Here is a 13,413-nt window from a genome sequence, read left to right on the forward strand (position 1 = left end):
ACTTCCTATGTCTATAACCTACAAAGCAGTATTGTATTTAGAGAGCATGCCGTAGGATTTTGCTGTCTGAAGCTGGTAAATAAAACTGGCTGGAGAGATATGGGAGTCTTGGTGTGCTAAAATGATGCTCATGGACAAAGCAAGCATCTGAGACTGAGGGGATTATGCCAAGTAAAACTGAAGCTGAAACAAACTTGATGTTAAATATAGTTATCTCAAACAAAAGAGGTTAACCTGCTGAAATTACATTCCAATGTTTATCTGATTGGCAAAACTGGCTTGTTATTTTTTAGCTTCAAAATTTATTGGCACTTCAAAAAATGTGTGCCATTTATTTCCATTCTTATTTTTACCTGTTTGGAGCCAGAGGTAATTATTTGCTATGTTTGTGTAACACCTAATACAAACTTCGGTTAGATTGCTAGGCATTACTTTTGTAACAGGAATAATACACATCCAAACTCTGCATTGTTGACTGCACACATACACAAAGCCAGCTGTGTGTGTATCTTATTCAGGTCCACCAATTTCCCAGCCTTTAGCTGAATTCTCTTATTGTCTGTTCCTTAAGGAGAAAACAATGACCAGGGAAAGGCACTACGTGTAGTACTGTCCGTGGCACTGCCAAAACCACGTGCTGTATCTATAAAGCAAGACAGGGATGGAGAGAGACCAGCTGTGGTGAGAAGACACAGCCCCAGTGTCTGATGTGCACGGTGTAGGGGCTGGAAATCCACCCTGATCCAGCACAGGATTTATGCAAGTTCCCAGCTGGGCCTGGACCTGGAGAGCTTTCAGTGGGCTCCTGGAGCTTGAAATATTCCCCTTTTACAGGCAGCGATTACACTGCAGCAATTGCAGATTCTTCCAGGAGGTGGCATGAGTTTTTTTTATTTGCAGAGGAGAAGAGGGGAAGGTAGGCAGAGATAAAGATTTAGAGGAAAGCAGCAGTCTGGAAACCTTCTCACTCTTCCCATGTGGAGGGTGGTGCAGCTCTTTGCACGTGCTGGCCTCTGGGAGACTGATACCTAGTCTGAATGCTGCAATTTCTGAAAGAGGGGATATAAAATAGCGTGAACCCCATCTGGCAATCAGCAGACTAGACAAGAGGGCTAAGAGAGGGGACCTTCCTACCTGCCGATGTTCAGTTAAGTGTTAGCAATAACAGCCACATGCAAAAGCCTTAAATATTCCATCACATCTGGGTAATTCATCATCACATACTGCTTAATGGTGATGCTTAGCTGTGCTGGAAATAATACTCGTGAAAACCTTGTGTTTAAGCAGAAAGGGAACCTGTCCTGAGGCTATCACCCTGTTCACAGGAGACCTGGGTGCCCAAAATGTATTTGCTCTTCCCTCCTCCAGTGCACACCTTGCATCTCCCAGACAGCCAAAGGAGGGCAGGTGCATCAAAATCCTGCCCTGCAAACCGGGCAACTTAAAGGAACAAAAAAACATTTTATATATGAACATTGTTGGTGCTGTAATAGCATCAGGAGTTGCTGTGAAGGGTCAAGGCTCTTGTGCATATGCTGCAAGAGCAGAGCATTGCTCAGGGGCTCCTTCCCACCTCCCAAGCACACAGCTTGAATGCTCCTGATGCCCCAGGGCTTGCAGAGTGTCCTCTAAACTCGCTCTCCTGAGACAGCCTGGCATTACAACAGCAGGGATATTTTCTCAGGAAAGAGTTCTCTGTTCAGAAATTGATTTTTGGCATACTTTTGTGGGACATTATTGAAACCATTTGTAAAATTGCTGTGCTCTGTTCCTATAGTTTCATGCAGGAATTGGAGCAGCAGTGTGGAAATGAAACATTTCAATCTCAGTTAATATGGATTGTTTCAGTCATTAAAACATTTCAAGAAGGTCAAAGGAAAATACTGCCTGAATATTTTTCTTGGTAAAGAAAAATGGAGAGTTGCCTTTGAAACCCTGATTTGGATGACCCCAATTTTAAATCTAGATTTACGTGGATAAAGCAGCTCCAAATCTGGATACATTTTAATCACACTTTGTAGCCAGAGGCAAGGGACATAAACTGGCTATGTCAGTAAACCAGAAGAGTCTGCTTTTGGACCTGAGTGTAGCTGGGGTTGTGGTCTGTGGTCACAGCTTCCAAACAGGAGGTGGATGACCGAGAGGACACCAGAAGGATGATCTTGTAAACAGGCTCAGAGCTCCATTATACTTAACGGAAGAATACAGTGATATTCATCTTGCTTAATTTTAGCCCATCTAGCAGCTGGTCAAAGATGTCTTGGCTCCTGCTATAGCACAGGTGCCTCTGGAGAGCAACCTGTCGTGTCCTAAGATAAGTGAACAAGCTGCTGATGGCAGAAGATGTGTTGAAGAGCATGAGTGATTGGCTTGGACAAAGCGGCTGACTTTCCTCCGGTCAAATATAAGTGTGATCATTCCCCCAGCAAGAGACAAATTGTACATGCTCCAAAAGCCACCATCTCACAGCATATGGTCAATAGTCCTGACTTTAAGTTATTTCACCTAAAAATTACCTGCACATGCAGCATATTAGAAATCTCAGTAAACCAACAGGAAATATTTTTGGCTGGCATGTGTGAGGTCCTAATAGTGGTATCCCATGCTCTTGAAACCCTTAATTCCTGGATTTCCTTGACACTTCCTTTTCAGAGGTACCAACCTCCTGAAAAGGTACCAGCTGCTGAGATGATTCTTATACCTGTCTTTAGAAATTTAGAAGCAACATATCTACCTCTGGGACCAGGAAAAAGACCAAGGAAATTGAGGGGTGGAGAAAGACACCTTGACCTAAGAAGCTCTCTTGGACTTGCTGCACGTATGGGCTGTTGCCCTGTGTTCCAAGCACAGTCCCCATACCTCAGACCCTGAGATGAAAGACATGTGTGAATAGTCTCCACCTGAAGTATGGGCCTCCGCTGCTATTCTGTGCTGCTGATGTGCAAACTTCCCATCACAGATAGCTTTAGCTTGTGTCTTCTGTCTCCCGGTTTAAAAGTGACTGATGGGGCCAATTGTCTACCCGTCCTTTTTTTTTTTTTTTTTTTTCTTCTTTATTTTCTAACCTATTTGTTTTAAATTCATCACTTATACTGGAAAGCTGAGCATTTCTTCTCCACTTTATCTTCCTTCCTTTGTTAATCCCCTTGTCTCCCACCCTTATCTGTAATACAGAGGAAGGAAAAAACATCTCTCTTAATTATTTAACATATTAATACCATTAGGTTTCTATGTTTTCTTTTGCATAAGCCACCAGAACCTCCTTCAAAAGAACAGCATGTATCTGTAGCCAGGCTTTGCATTTATAGATCATTAACAAACATGGTTATATGAAATTCTGGCAGTTTGTTGTCTCTTTATCACCAAGTAGAGAGCAAGAAACAGAAAACCCTTCTGCTCTCCTTTGAAAGCGTTTAATACCTTCTCCTCATAGTTTCTCTGCAGCTCATGCCAAGAAAATATTCCTGCAAGGTCAGATCTGCTGGGGAGGCCAAATGAAATGTTGGACCTTGGCGGAATTATGGGATCATCCAGACAGGCAATTTTGGCCTTGGGAAACAGCTTTCCTCCATGAATTCATAGAACTGGCTCTAGCCAGCTTGTTTTTAAAGAAATAAAACAAAGTCTTTGAAGGGCCTTATCTATAAGTAACACTCAGTGGCTTAAGCCTAAGAGACTCTGGGCTACTATATCTGGTTTCTTTTCTGTCTCCTGCCACATTTCTGACACCACCTGACCTTGTTGTATTGGCTTTCCTTTCCTGGGAAGAAGAAACGGGGAGCTTTGCCTCTATAGTGGCTGAAAACCTTTCTGCCTGAGCAGAACCACAATGTCCCACCCAAGGATGTCCCCGGGGCTATGAGCAGGTGCTGGCAGCAGCTGATAACCACTTTTATTAGCTCTGGGAAGAGCCGGACCTGCCTTAGCTGTGCTTGGAAGCCATGGCCAGCAGGTCAGTGCCCCAGTGGAAATACCTGCTCAGGGCTTGACGGCATTTTGAGGGCATTTTGACGCATTGACGTCATATTTGGCTACAGTCCTTGGCCACATGTGTTAATTCCATCAAATTAATGCTGGCCACAGGTTCTTGTGACAACCCTAGCCCAAACAACAATGCAGAGGAGATGTGAATAGGCAAAAAAAAACTTCCTGGAAACCTTCTTTTTCCTAAAGTCTTGGGGAGCAAAAGAAGAGCAATAGGTACTGTGCTTGGAGGGTGATGCCAGGCACTTGTGGCAGGTTCACCAACACCAGCAGGTCCATTTTGTCATCCCCCTATCTCTGCTGTGATGCTTTGGTGCGGTTTGGGCGGTGGGAGGCTGCAGGGGTGGCCTCTGTGAGAAAAGCCCAGAAACTGCTTTAATCTGTTATCAATAGGCAAGAAATTATATTAATCTCCCTATGCTGGGGCTGTTTTGCCTGGCTGTTTTAGCCAGGCCCCAAGTTGGGGCTCACAGGGCTGGAGGCAGTGCAGGAGCCCCGGGACGTGCCCGGGACCGTGTGGGGAAACGGGCTCAGGGTGCAGGGAGCCCCTGGGCCACCCCCGGGTGGGATTTTCGGTGCTTTTTGGTGATCAGCGCCGTGCCCAAGCCGGTAGGGGCAGGCGGCTGGGTTAGGAGCAAGAGGCACTCGCGTTTTTTTCCCGAAATGGGACTCGGTTAGCACTCTGTGGGCTGAACGGGGCAGTTCGCACCTCTAAGCGTTTCTTTTGTGCCCCACAGGTGAAGGCAATCGGCAACGCCGGCCTCTGCCCATCCTCTGCGCTGAAAACTGCGGGGCCAACAAAGGAGCACAGGGGTTTGCTGTGCTGGTCCTGTAGGGCCAGCAGTATAAAAGAGCCGTGGGTGGTGCTGCTCTGGTCCTGTAGGGCCGGCAGTGATGGAGCTGTGGGGTTTTGCCACCGGCACGACGGCTGCAGCTGATGGGGTGCAGAAGAGCACCCTGAGAGGAGGCACGGCCTCGAGCAGGTACCGCACACTAACCGCGGCGTTTCATACCGTTAAGCTTGGTTTGTGCTTTGAAAAGAAAAATGAGGTGTTGGAAGGGTCCCTGTGGCCCCTCTGTGCTGTGTGAGCCTCCTGGTGCTGCCCCGGCAGAGCCCAAAATGTTGTTTCTGCCCGGAGCAGGCAGGAAGGGAGCAGGGGAAGGGGCTCCCTCCGGGTTCCCTGAGCAGCAGGGTGGGGGGCAGCCATCCTGCTGGGGTGGCTGGTGGTGGGGAGAGGCCTTGGCAAAGGCAGGTTTACAACTTGCAGTGATTTAAGCAAGTTGCATTTATTTAGCAAGTGTATTTCGCTAACGGATTAATTGTGTGGGTGTCTATATGTGCTGGGAAAGGCAATACTGTTTACTGGCATCGTACTATAAATGGTTGCTAACTTCTAATTCACTGCTTGATAAATATCATAATTGATACCACAATATGTTAGCATGCAAAGCATGAGCTTCTCTTTCCTATGGATTTATTTTCATGCACAAGCAGCTTGGAGAAACCTCCTTTCAAAGACCAGGAGATCTTTGCATCTTTCTTCCACATTGCTAAGAGAGTAGGACATCTTCTTAAAAGAAATAGCTACCACGGGGCTTTTGTTTGCAGAAATAAAATATTAAAACTAAGTGTATCTCTTGCAGAGCTGGACTGAATAACTTGTAGGTATGTTAAATTTGCCTAGTTGATCATTGTGGGAGCCGGTCAACAAACCTGAGTGCTGCTTTTTGTCTGAGGAGATAACAGAAGACTTGTGTTAAATGGTGGGAATGTTGTCATTGGGGCAGGGTGTGGAGGAGAATCCTTCCTGTTAAGCTGTGGTAAAACTTAGAGGAAAAATATGCTTTTAGCCATATGTGAGGTTAGAGGAATTAGATGGAGTAGTGCAGGAAGGTGAGGTGACTGCAGTATTGCACTTCACTTTATCAAAAAACTAGTTTTAGACACGAATTTTAAATGTTCATCTGCAATATATTTTTATGTTTAGACTCAGGTTCAGACCCTCAAATTTTATTTAGGTGATGGATTTCTGTTGAAATGAGTAGACATTTAGCACTAAAGTAGCACTGAAATACGAATGCAGTACTTTAGGACTCATTTTATGTTGTGTGTAGAGCCTGGGGTTCTGATCCCCCTTGTTAACCCTTGTGCAGGTTTTCTGATTCATGAATATCTTGGAGTAATAATTTGGTGTAGGTTTTGTTCCTTCTTAAATTGGAGATTGATTTAAGCAGAAAATCCTGCATAGGGATTTTACAGACATTTAAACTTATTGTTAGTCATATTCGTTAGCAAATGGCTTTTGTTCTTTTCATTTCTTTTTGACACAGTAGCCCTCGTTTCAGGGCCAGCAAGGTCTCTTGCAGTCTTATTTCCTCAGGGTACAACAGGCTTTGAGGAACAGTTTGCCTGCAGATGGCTGTTTCTTTTCCAGTTTTCCTGGTATTTTGTTTTCAGCTTTTGGAGGTCTGAGGTTTATGGCTGTGTGTGTGTGTCTGCAGGCGCTTAATAGTGGGGTGTCTGTATTTGTTTTGGTGTGTGTGTATTTTTTTGTTCTTAAGGCAGAACTGTTTTGTTATGTCTGGGCTCAATTTCCTATTGAGGGGACTGTTGGTTTTAGTAGCAAAATGGGATTAGGCAAGGTTTCACAAAGAAAGTAACTATTTTCTGCTTTCTGGCATTGTGCCTTCAGAGAATGTGAACATCCACGGTCCTTTGAGATGAAGTTTGCTTTTTAGAGAGAAGTAGATGCCTAACATTAGGTTGGGAGGATTGCCATATATCCAATCTGGGCTTGAGTATTAATTACACATTTTAGATTCAAATCACCCATTTTGCACAAAACCTTGATGTTATCCTGATGCTCCCTACTGAAAAAGTTCCCCTGCATTTAGGCTGCTCTATCTGTTGGATTCACGTATTGAGGTTCTGGATTTTGTTTGTGTGGTATCAAAATAAAGGCAATTTCCCCTTCTAGACATCTGAGCTTTGCTATCTCGTTGTTCTCTTCGATGACTTTTTTTACCTGTTTATAAATAACATTTGCTTGAATTGGCGGGTCATGTGGAGTTGCCAAAGCATTTCATTATTTAGCATCAAAAGATGGCATATGCCGTGGGACCAGCAGGATCCTGGCTACCTGGAAACCTTTACAAGCCCCTCTTTTGCAGAGATGATGCCTTGTTAGCTCTGTACATCCCACCCGCTTGACCCAGGTGTTTTAAGAAGAAAGCTTGTCTCCAGAGGTTAGTCTGCAGGTGGCAGCAACAATCTTTCCCTGCAGCAGCTGGAAGTGCTGCAGCAGCCTTCATTGATTCCTGCGCATAATTTGGCTCCTTAGAAAACCAGCTCGGTGGTAAAACAGACAACTGTAAGCAGAGAGTGCAAAGATTGTCGTCTAACAACTGGCATGTGGGGATACTCTTCGTTTTCTCCTCCCTTTTTGTCTCCTTAAGAGAAATTCAGATGGCTGGAAGGAAAAAAAGACTGCATTGCACAGTACCAGACATACGCAAGAAATCACATTTATGTGTGGTGATTGGTTAGTCTGGCTGGGTTTGTCTGAGTCCTCTATTGAGCAGCTTTAGGCTTTTTGTGCTTCTGGGTGTGTATTTTTTTTTCCTCCTGTTCATTCTGTGCTGTACTCTGATAGCGAGGAGCTGTTATTTCACGATACCAGTAACCAAAGACAGCAAGTCATTTTTGTGCATTGTTATTCCAGGCAGAGACACAGACCTCTGGGCTCTGGGGATTTGAGTGCTTCGTACATGAACTTCCTGGCTGCGAGAGGCATCGCTTTCTGAAACTCCTGGTGCTGGCTGTCGTACCTGTCCATGCTCTACGTGCTGTGACCCCAGGAGCCCACCTGCGAGTGCTGCTTTGATCGTTTCTGTTCAGTCTGTGTGCTGCTTGCTGCAGCTCTCAAATTCTTCAGTACTGTCACTCAGAGGACTACTCCCATGTGGAAATGTTTCCTGGGGGAGTTCTGCCTGAAGTGGGGAAGCATGGTCTGTAGGTGGATGGCAAGGGTGTGGGGGCTGGTTGGAGCTGCAGGCGCTGTCCGGTGGCTGGGCTGGTACCAGCAGGCATGCTTCTCCTGTCTCTGTTGAAGACCTGAGAGAACTTCCTTAGTGTATCAGATTGTGTGATTTATTTATTTATTTTTTGCTTGGCCACCAGGTGGGTTGAGCATATGACCACCCCATGTGCTCCAGCTGCTGACAGCCAGCCCAGGGAGCAATGCCCTCAGACCTGTCCCATTGGCAGAAGGCTGCCACTACCAAATGGGAGGGTAGGGTGCTTTCTGCTGCCTTCTGCAGGAGGCCCTCCTACACAGAGGTACCAGACTGATAGATATGTGCTAACGAGATAGCAGCCCCAAAGACTCTGGGGTTATCCCTTCTACAGATCTGGGTCACCCTACTGTCAGATGACCCCTTCAAAGTCTAGAACTGGCACAAATCAGAGGTCAAGTAGGGGCTAATGTGCTGGTTAATGCTGATTGTGCCTCAGGTGGGACACATCCGAGATAACATTCTGTTGCTCACTCATGTGCAGCCAGTTACAGGATTAGCTCCTTAGCACAAGCTGGAGGAATACTGTTTGTGGTACAACATGTTGTTGCAGCAACAGTTTACACCGTGTATGAGCAGCAGTGGTACATGCAGATCAGGTGCTCGAGACTTAGAAAAAAATGCACGGACTGGTTTGACACCTTCCTGTTGGGAAGGATGTGGTAAATATAAATCCAGGCTGGGGGAGCCTTTTGGCATCCCAAAAGCTGACAGTGCTGCGGAAGGTGAGTGGCAATGCACAAAATTGTGTGAAACTCTAAATACTTGAAACTCCAGCACCTTGGATCTTTGCAGTCCTCTTGTGAGTGGAGGCAGTGCTCTGAGGGTCTGTGCTGCCCAACAGGAGAGAAAGATGTGAATCCCCATCGTTCTCTTCCTCCTTCCCCATGATCTGCCTGGGGTCACCCAAGGGAGGGGTAGCTCTCTGCAAAGCCATAGGATTGCATTTGATGTGGTTAAAAGAAACAGAGTTCCTTCTGGTTCAGAACTGGGCCCTCTTCTTCCCCTATGAACTGCCCTTGGAGACATTAAAATGCATTTTACTTATTCTTGCACAAATGATTTGCTAATTGACATAATCATGACACCAGACTGATTTGAGTGGATTGTTGCAGAACACAAAAACATGGGGAGGAAAATTGGAGTACTTTCTGCTGATATTTTCCCAACTTTTTGCTTCTCTTTCACTGAGCCGACTTTTCATTTCAGACCTTTCTTTAACTTTATTTTTGAGAAGTTTAGAAATGTTCCAAACAGACCTTTTCAATTTTGTTGAAGCAGATATTGTAGTCAAGCCAGAATAGGTTTCCCTTTGCTCTCTTCTTCTCACCCCCAACTTTCACAATGTGCAAATCAATCAAAGGGGAAAAAAAATGTATTGTTTGCCTGGACTCCTCATCTAGCGGCTCCTGGGTAGGGCAAAGTGATTGGATTTGTGACCCCTTGGTTGAAAATGCCTGGTTGACAACACTCACTTTTTTCCTTTCTCCTGCTGAGGGGAATGACAAGATCCTCTAGCTGCCCTTGGCGTGGGTGTGAGTCGGTACAGAAAGCTCTGCCTGTCTGTCCCTGCACGGAGAGATGTTTGGCATCTCTAATTCCAGCAGAAAGGAGGAAGTGGTCAGTGCAGGTGAATCCGCTGGAGCAGAGGATCAGTAGGCGTTAGCTCCTGAAGGAGAGTGATGGGTGATGCATTAAGGTGTGCTGTCGTGTGTTTGAGCAGCCTGATGGTACAGTGCTTTAATTACTGTTTGTGCATCCTGTGACACTTCTGTTTCTCCTGCTGCCCTTGCAGGAGCATTGAATGCTCCCAGCTGAAGTAATACCAACACGGACTTTGGGAAGTCTTTTCCCAGTACAGCATCTCCTCAGGCTTGGGTCTAATTTGGGTTTGTAAGGGTCCTGCACCGGAGAGGGATGAGTTAAACTGGAGCATCATAATGCTTCTCCAGACAGCCCTTTTAGCAGTGCCAGCCTTCCAGCAGCTCCCAGGGGTAGCCTGTGTCTTTACCATCTTCCCCTGGTAGTTGTGCAATGAGTGACCCCAGGCTGTTATTAGCAGTGTGATGGACTTCGGCTGCTCACAGTCAAATGGGCCCAATCCTCTGCTGTAGCTGTCTGTCGTTGGGCTCAGGCAGGTTCACAGAGCTTCAGTGATGCAGAATGGACAGCAGCCAACTGTAGAAAACAGATAAATACATAAATAATAGATGCATTCATCCTCCTCTGCCAGATTATCCGAATGGGTAATGCAGTCAATGAAATTGATAAGAAATAATTGAGTAAAGACATGGGATTCCTTTTTCTTTTTTTAATTCTAAGCAAAAGAATCTGTTCAAAGGTTTCTCTTGGTCTTTTTAGTTTAGGGTTGGGATTTGGATTATTATTACTCTTTTGTGCCTGGTGAGATGTGGATCACAGGATAGGAGCTGGAAAAGTCCTGAGCCTCCCTGTTGGGGCATGCAGGCAGACACTTGCCGACCGAGTGCCAAAGAGATTGTGAGTAAATAGACAAATTGCTAGTGGCACAATTTCTTGGAAATAAACCTAGCAAATTAGACTTGTTAAAGCAACTGCTGAAACGTCTAATGCCATTGAATTGTCAAAATAGAGAACTGCAAAGATCCTTGGTTAATTTACATATCACCAAAGCAAAAATAATGGGAAAATAATGAGCAATTATTGTCCCTGGCTCTCTGTATTCATTAGCTGAAGTTAAGACATTTATCAATATGAAATTAAGGTGACGAGGTGTGCATGTGGCACAATTATGTAGGTCAGCCAGAACTAGAGGAGGTGATGAGGAGGTGTAGAGGCACCCATTAGAGACTGCAAATGGGAGCACCAGTAACACCCCTTGTTGCAAGAAGTTGTGCATCAAGAGGAGCTGTCAGGACTACTGCAGTGTTTCAGCAGGGTCCAGGACACTTGGGAAGGGAGCAACAGGATCTGGTTTGTGTGCAGGACAAGTCTCCTCCAAATATTGAGGAACGGGGTAGAACATCACACCTGGGTCTAGTGTGTGTCAGTGGTGCCTGCCAGCTCTGGGTGGTTGCTGAGCATCCTGTTGACAACATGAGCCCTCCAGAAGCTGCTGTAGCTGGAAGGGAGACCCTGCCAAAACATACCAAGTGTATATGTGGGATATGCTGGGTTAGAGGATATATTTTCTTGTAGAAGCCAGAGAAATAATTTACTCTGGGGTGAAAATTTGGAGAGTGCTCTCCATCCCCTCCTATCTGTGAGTTTGACCCCAGCAGAAAATAATTGGTACTGGAATAAACACTGCTAAAAGCTGGGCTGCCTGTGGCCACAGGCTGTCTCTGAACTGCAGGTGTAACGGCCCTGCAGGCAGGAGAGGCTTCTGCTGTGCCTTGGCTTCCACCAGGAATGGTTCGTCTGACCTTTACACCCACCCTCCACCGCCACGGTAGTGATTACTGCTGGAGCCAGTGAGGCAATTCGCAGGGCTGAGCACGGTTTGACTAGCACAATTCCAGGCTCTGCAATGAGGTTTGACAGATGCTATCAGTGTATCTCCCCATAAATAAATATGTAATCGGGCTGCGTGCTACACTTTCACATCCTGAGGAAGAAATTCTGACACTCCTGTCCTTTTATCTCTCGCATCCCTCGGCAGCTGTGAAAAACCCTCTGACCTCGGATGCTCATTTTTTATCATTTCATTTCAGCAGGAGTTGGTGCCTGTGGAGTTCTGTTACTCCATGTTATGAAGGAGGAGGAAAGCAGCGGGCGTTTTGTTTAAATTCTTAATTGCAGGCACAGCAGGATTATGGAAATGTCAAGAGGGAAGTGACAGGGAAGACCTGGCAAACACGTGGGGGCTGGTTGATTCATCGCTCTTGCTTTTCCTCTGGGGTGGTGGGTGGGTTACGAGTCAGACGGATCCTACGGGCTCCTCAACCAGGACACCCATATCCCAGACTGGGCTGTGTGCTGGGCGTCTGCTGTGATCAGAGCCCTCAAGACAGACCCAGGAGTAGCAACAGGAACCAGAGCTGGTGTAAACAGGCAGGGCCAGAGCAGAGCAGCAGGGTTTTGTACCCGTTGTATGGACACACTGATGGAGCTGGTGTGAGGTGCTGGCATACCACCTGTTTGGGCTGTGTAAATGCTGTGCAGTTTGCTCCCCCTGCTTTGTAACAGGCTGGGTGCTGTGGCAGGACAAGGCTGGCTCCAAGCACCTTGTTGATAGCTGACACATCTCTGCCTTGCTGTGGTTTGGAGGATATTGCTCTTCCTGCTCTTCTCCAGTTGGACCTTTGCATGAGGTTTCATTCCTCACCTCAGGAATGTGGAGCTTGGTGGCTTCATTCTCATTTGGAGCATGCACGGAGGTTGTGCATGAGCCGCTGCCCTCCCAGCCCCATGGAGGAGCAGTGCCTGCACCCCTCAGCTGACTGTGATGAGGGAGGGTCCAGCAGATCCTGCTGTTGGTACCAGGCTAAAAAGTGCACAAGTGAGATTCAGGCTTGGAGCTGCTGCAGAAATGGGAGTTTCCACAGCTCCTCAAGGGGCTATTGTGCTGCCTGCTCCTGTTCAAAGCTCACTGTGTTCAAAGAGCTTGTTCCAAAGCAGACCCTGTGGCTTCATTTATCCTGCATGCTCTGAGCAATCCTCTCCAAAGCATATCCACTTTCTGTGCTTGATGTTGTAGTTTTCTTCACAGTTGCCTGTTAGGAATTGTAAAGGCAGGGGCGTGAAGTTCAAGTCAGCACACAAAGGTTTCTCATCCTCTCCCGAAGGGGGGAGCTGCCTCCAGCAAGTCCATTAGGCTGGCTGGCAAAGCTGTGTGGAGAAGACGTGCTGTGGGAGGCTGCTGCCAGCACGTGTTTGGAGTTTTGGGGACCAGGAGGGAGAAAAGGGGGAGCCAGAAACATTTGCTGGCCTGAAAGCTCCCAGACAGGGTAGAAGACAGGGTCTTCTGACAGGATCAGCCCTCCTGGAGGGTGGGGGGGAGCATGAAAGCAGGGCTGTGCCCGGCTCCCCGTCACATTGCTGGCTCTGGTGGGGACGAGGCCCGTGCCAAGCGGCTGCCGTAGCTCTGTGCCTGCCTGCAAGGCTCCAGTGCAAGGGTAGGTCAAAAGGAGAAACCACCCAGAGTGGTTCTTGCAGCGACAGACTCAAAAACGGGTTCTTTTGGCATTGAGGGGATGCAGCCCCTGCAGAAACAGCCCAGTTGTGCCGTCAGCTCTGAACTTGGCTGTGAGCACTGGGTTATGCTGGAGGGTATGGAACATTTTCCCACCAGCGGCAGTGGAGTTAGGCTCAGGACCTAGTGCTTTTGCACTCTGTCCTTGCTTATTTTCACAGCTGTTGGGGGAGGGAAGTTGT

At 46.8% G+C, this 13,413-nt stretch overlaps 1 long non-coding RNA gene across 1 annotated transcript; it reads left to right on the forward strand.

Moving 5' to 3' along the window:
- Positions 1-4,798: 4,798 nt before the first annotated feature.
- Positions 4,799-9,264, forward strand: LOC106017072 (uncharacterized). Its single transcript, XR_002402127.4, has 2 exons — positions 4,799-4,967; positions 7,707-9,264. It is a non-coding gene; the product is annotated as an uncharacterized lncRNA (long non-coding RNA).
- The last annotated feature ends 4,149 nt before the right edge of the window (positions 9,265-13,413 follow it).

Source organism: Anas platyrhynchos, chromosome 9 (genome assembly GCF_047663525.1).
Source record: "Anas platyrhynchos isolate ZD024472 breed Pekin duck chromosome 9, IASCAAS_PekinDuck_T2T, whole genome shotgun sequence".
Lineage (NCBI taxonomy): Eukaryota > Metazoa > Chordata > Aves > Anseriformes > Anatidae > Anas > Anas platyrhynchos.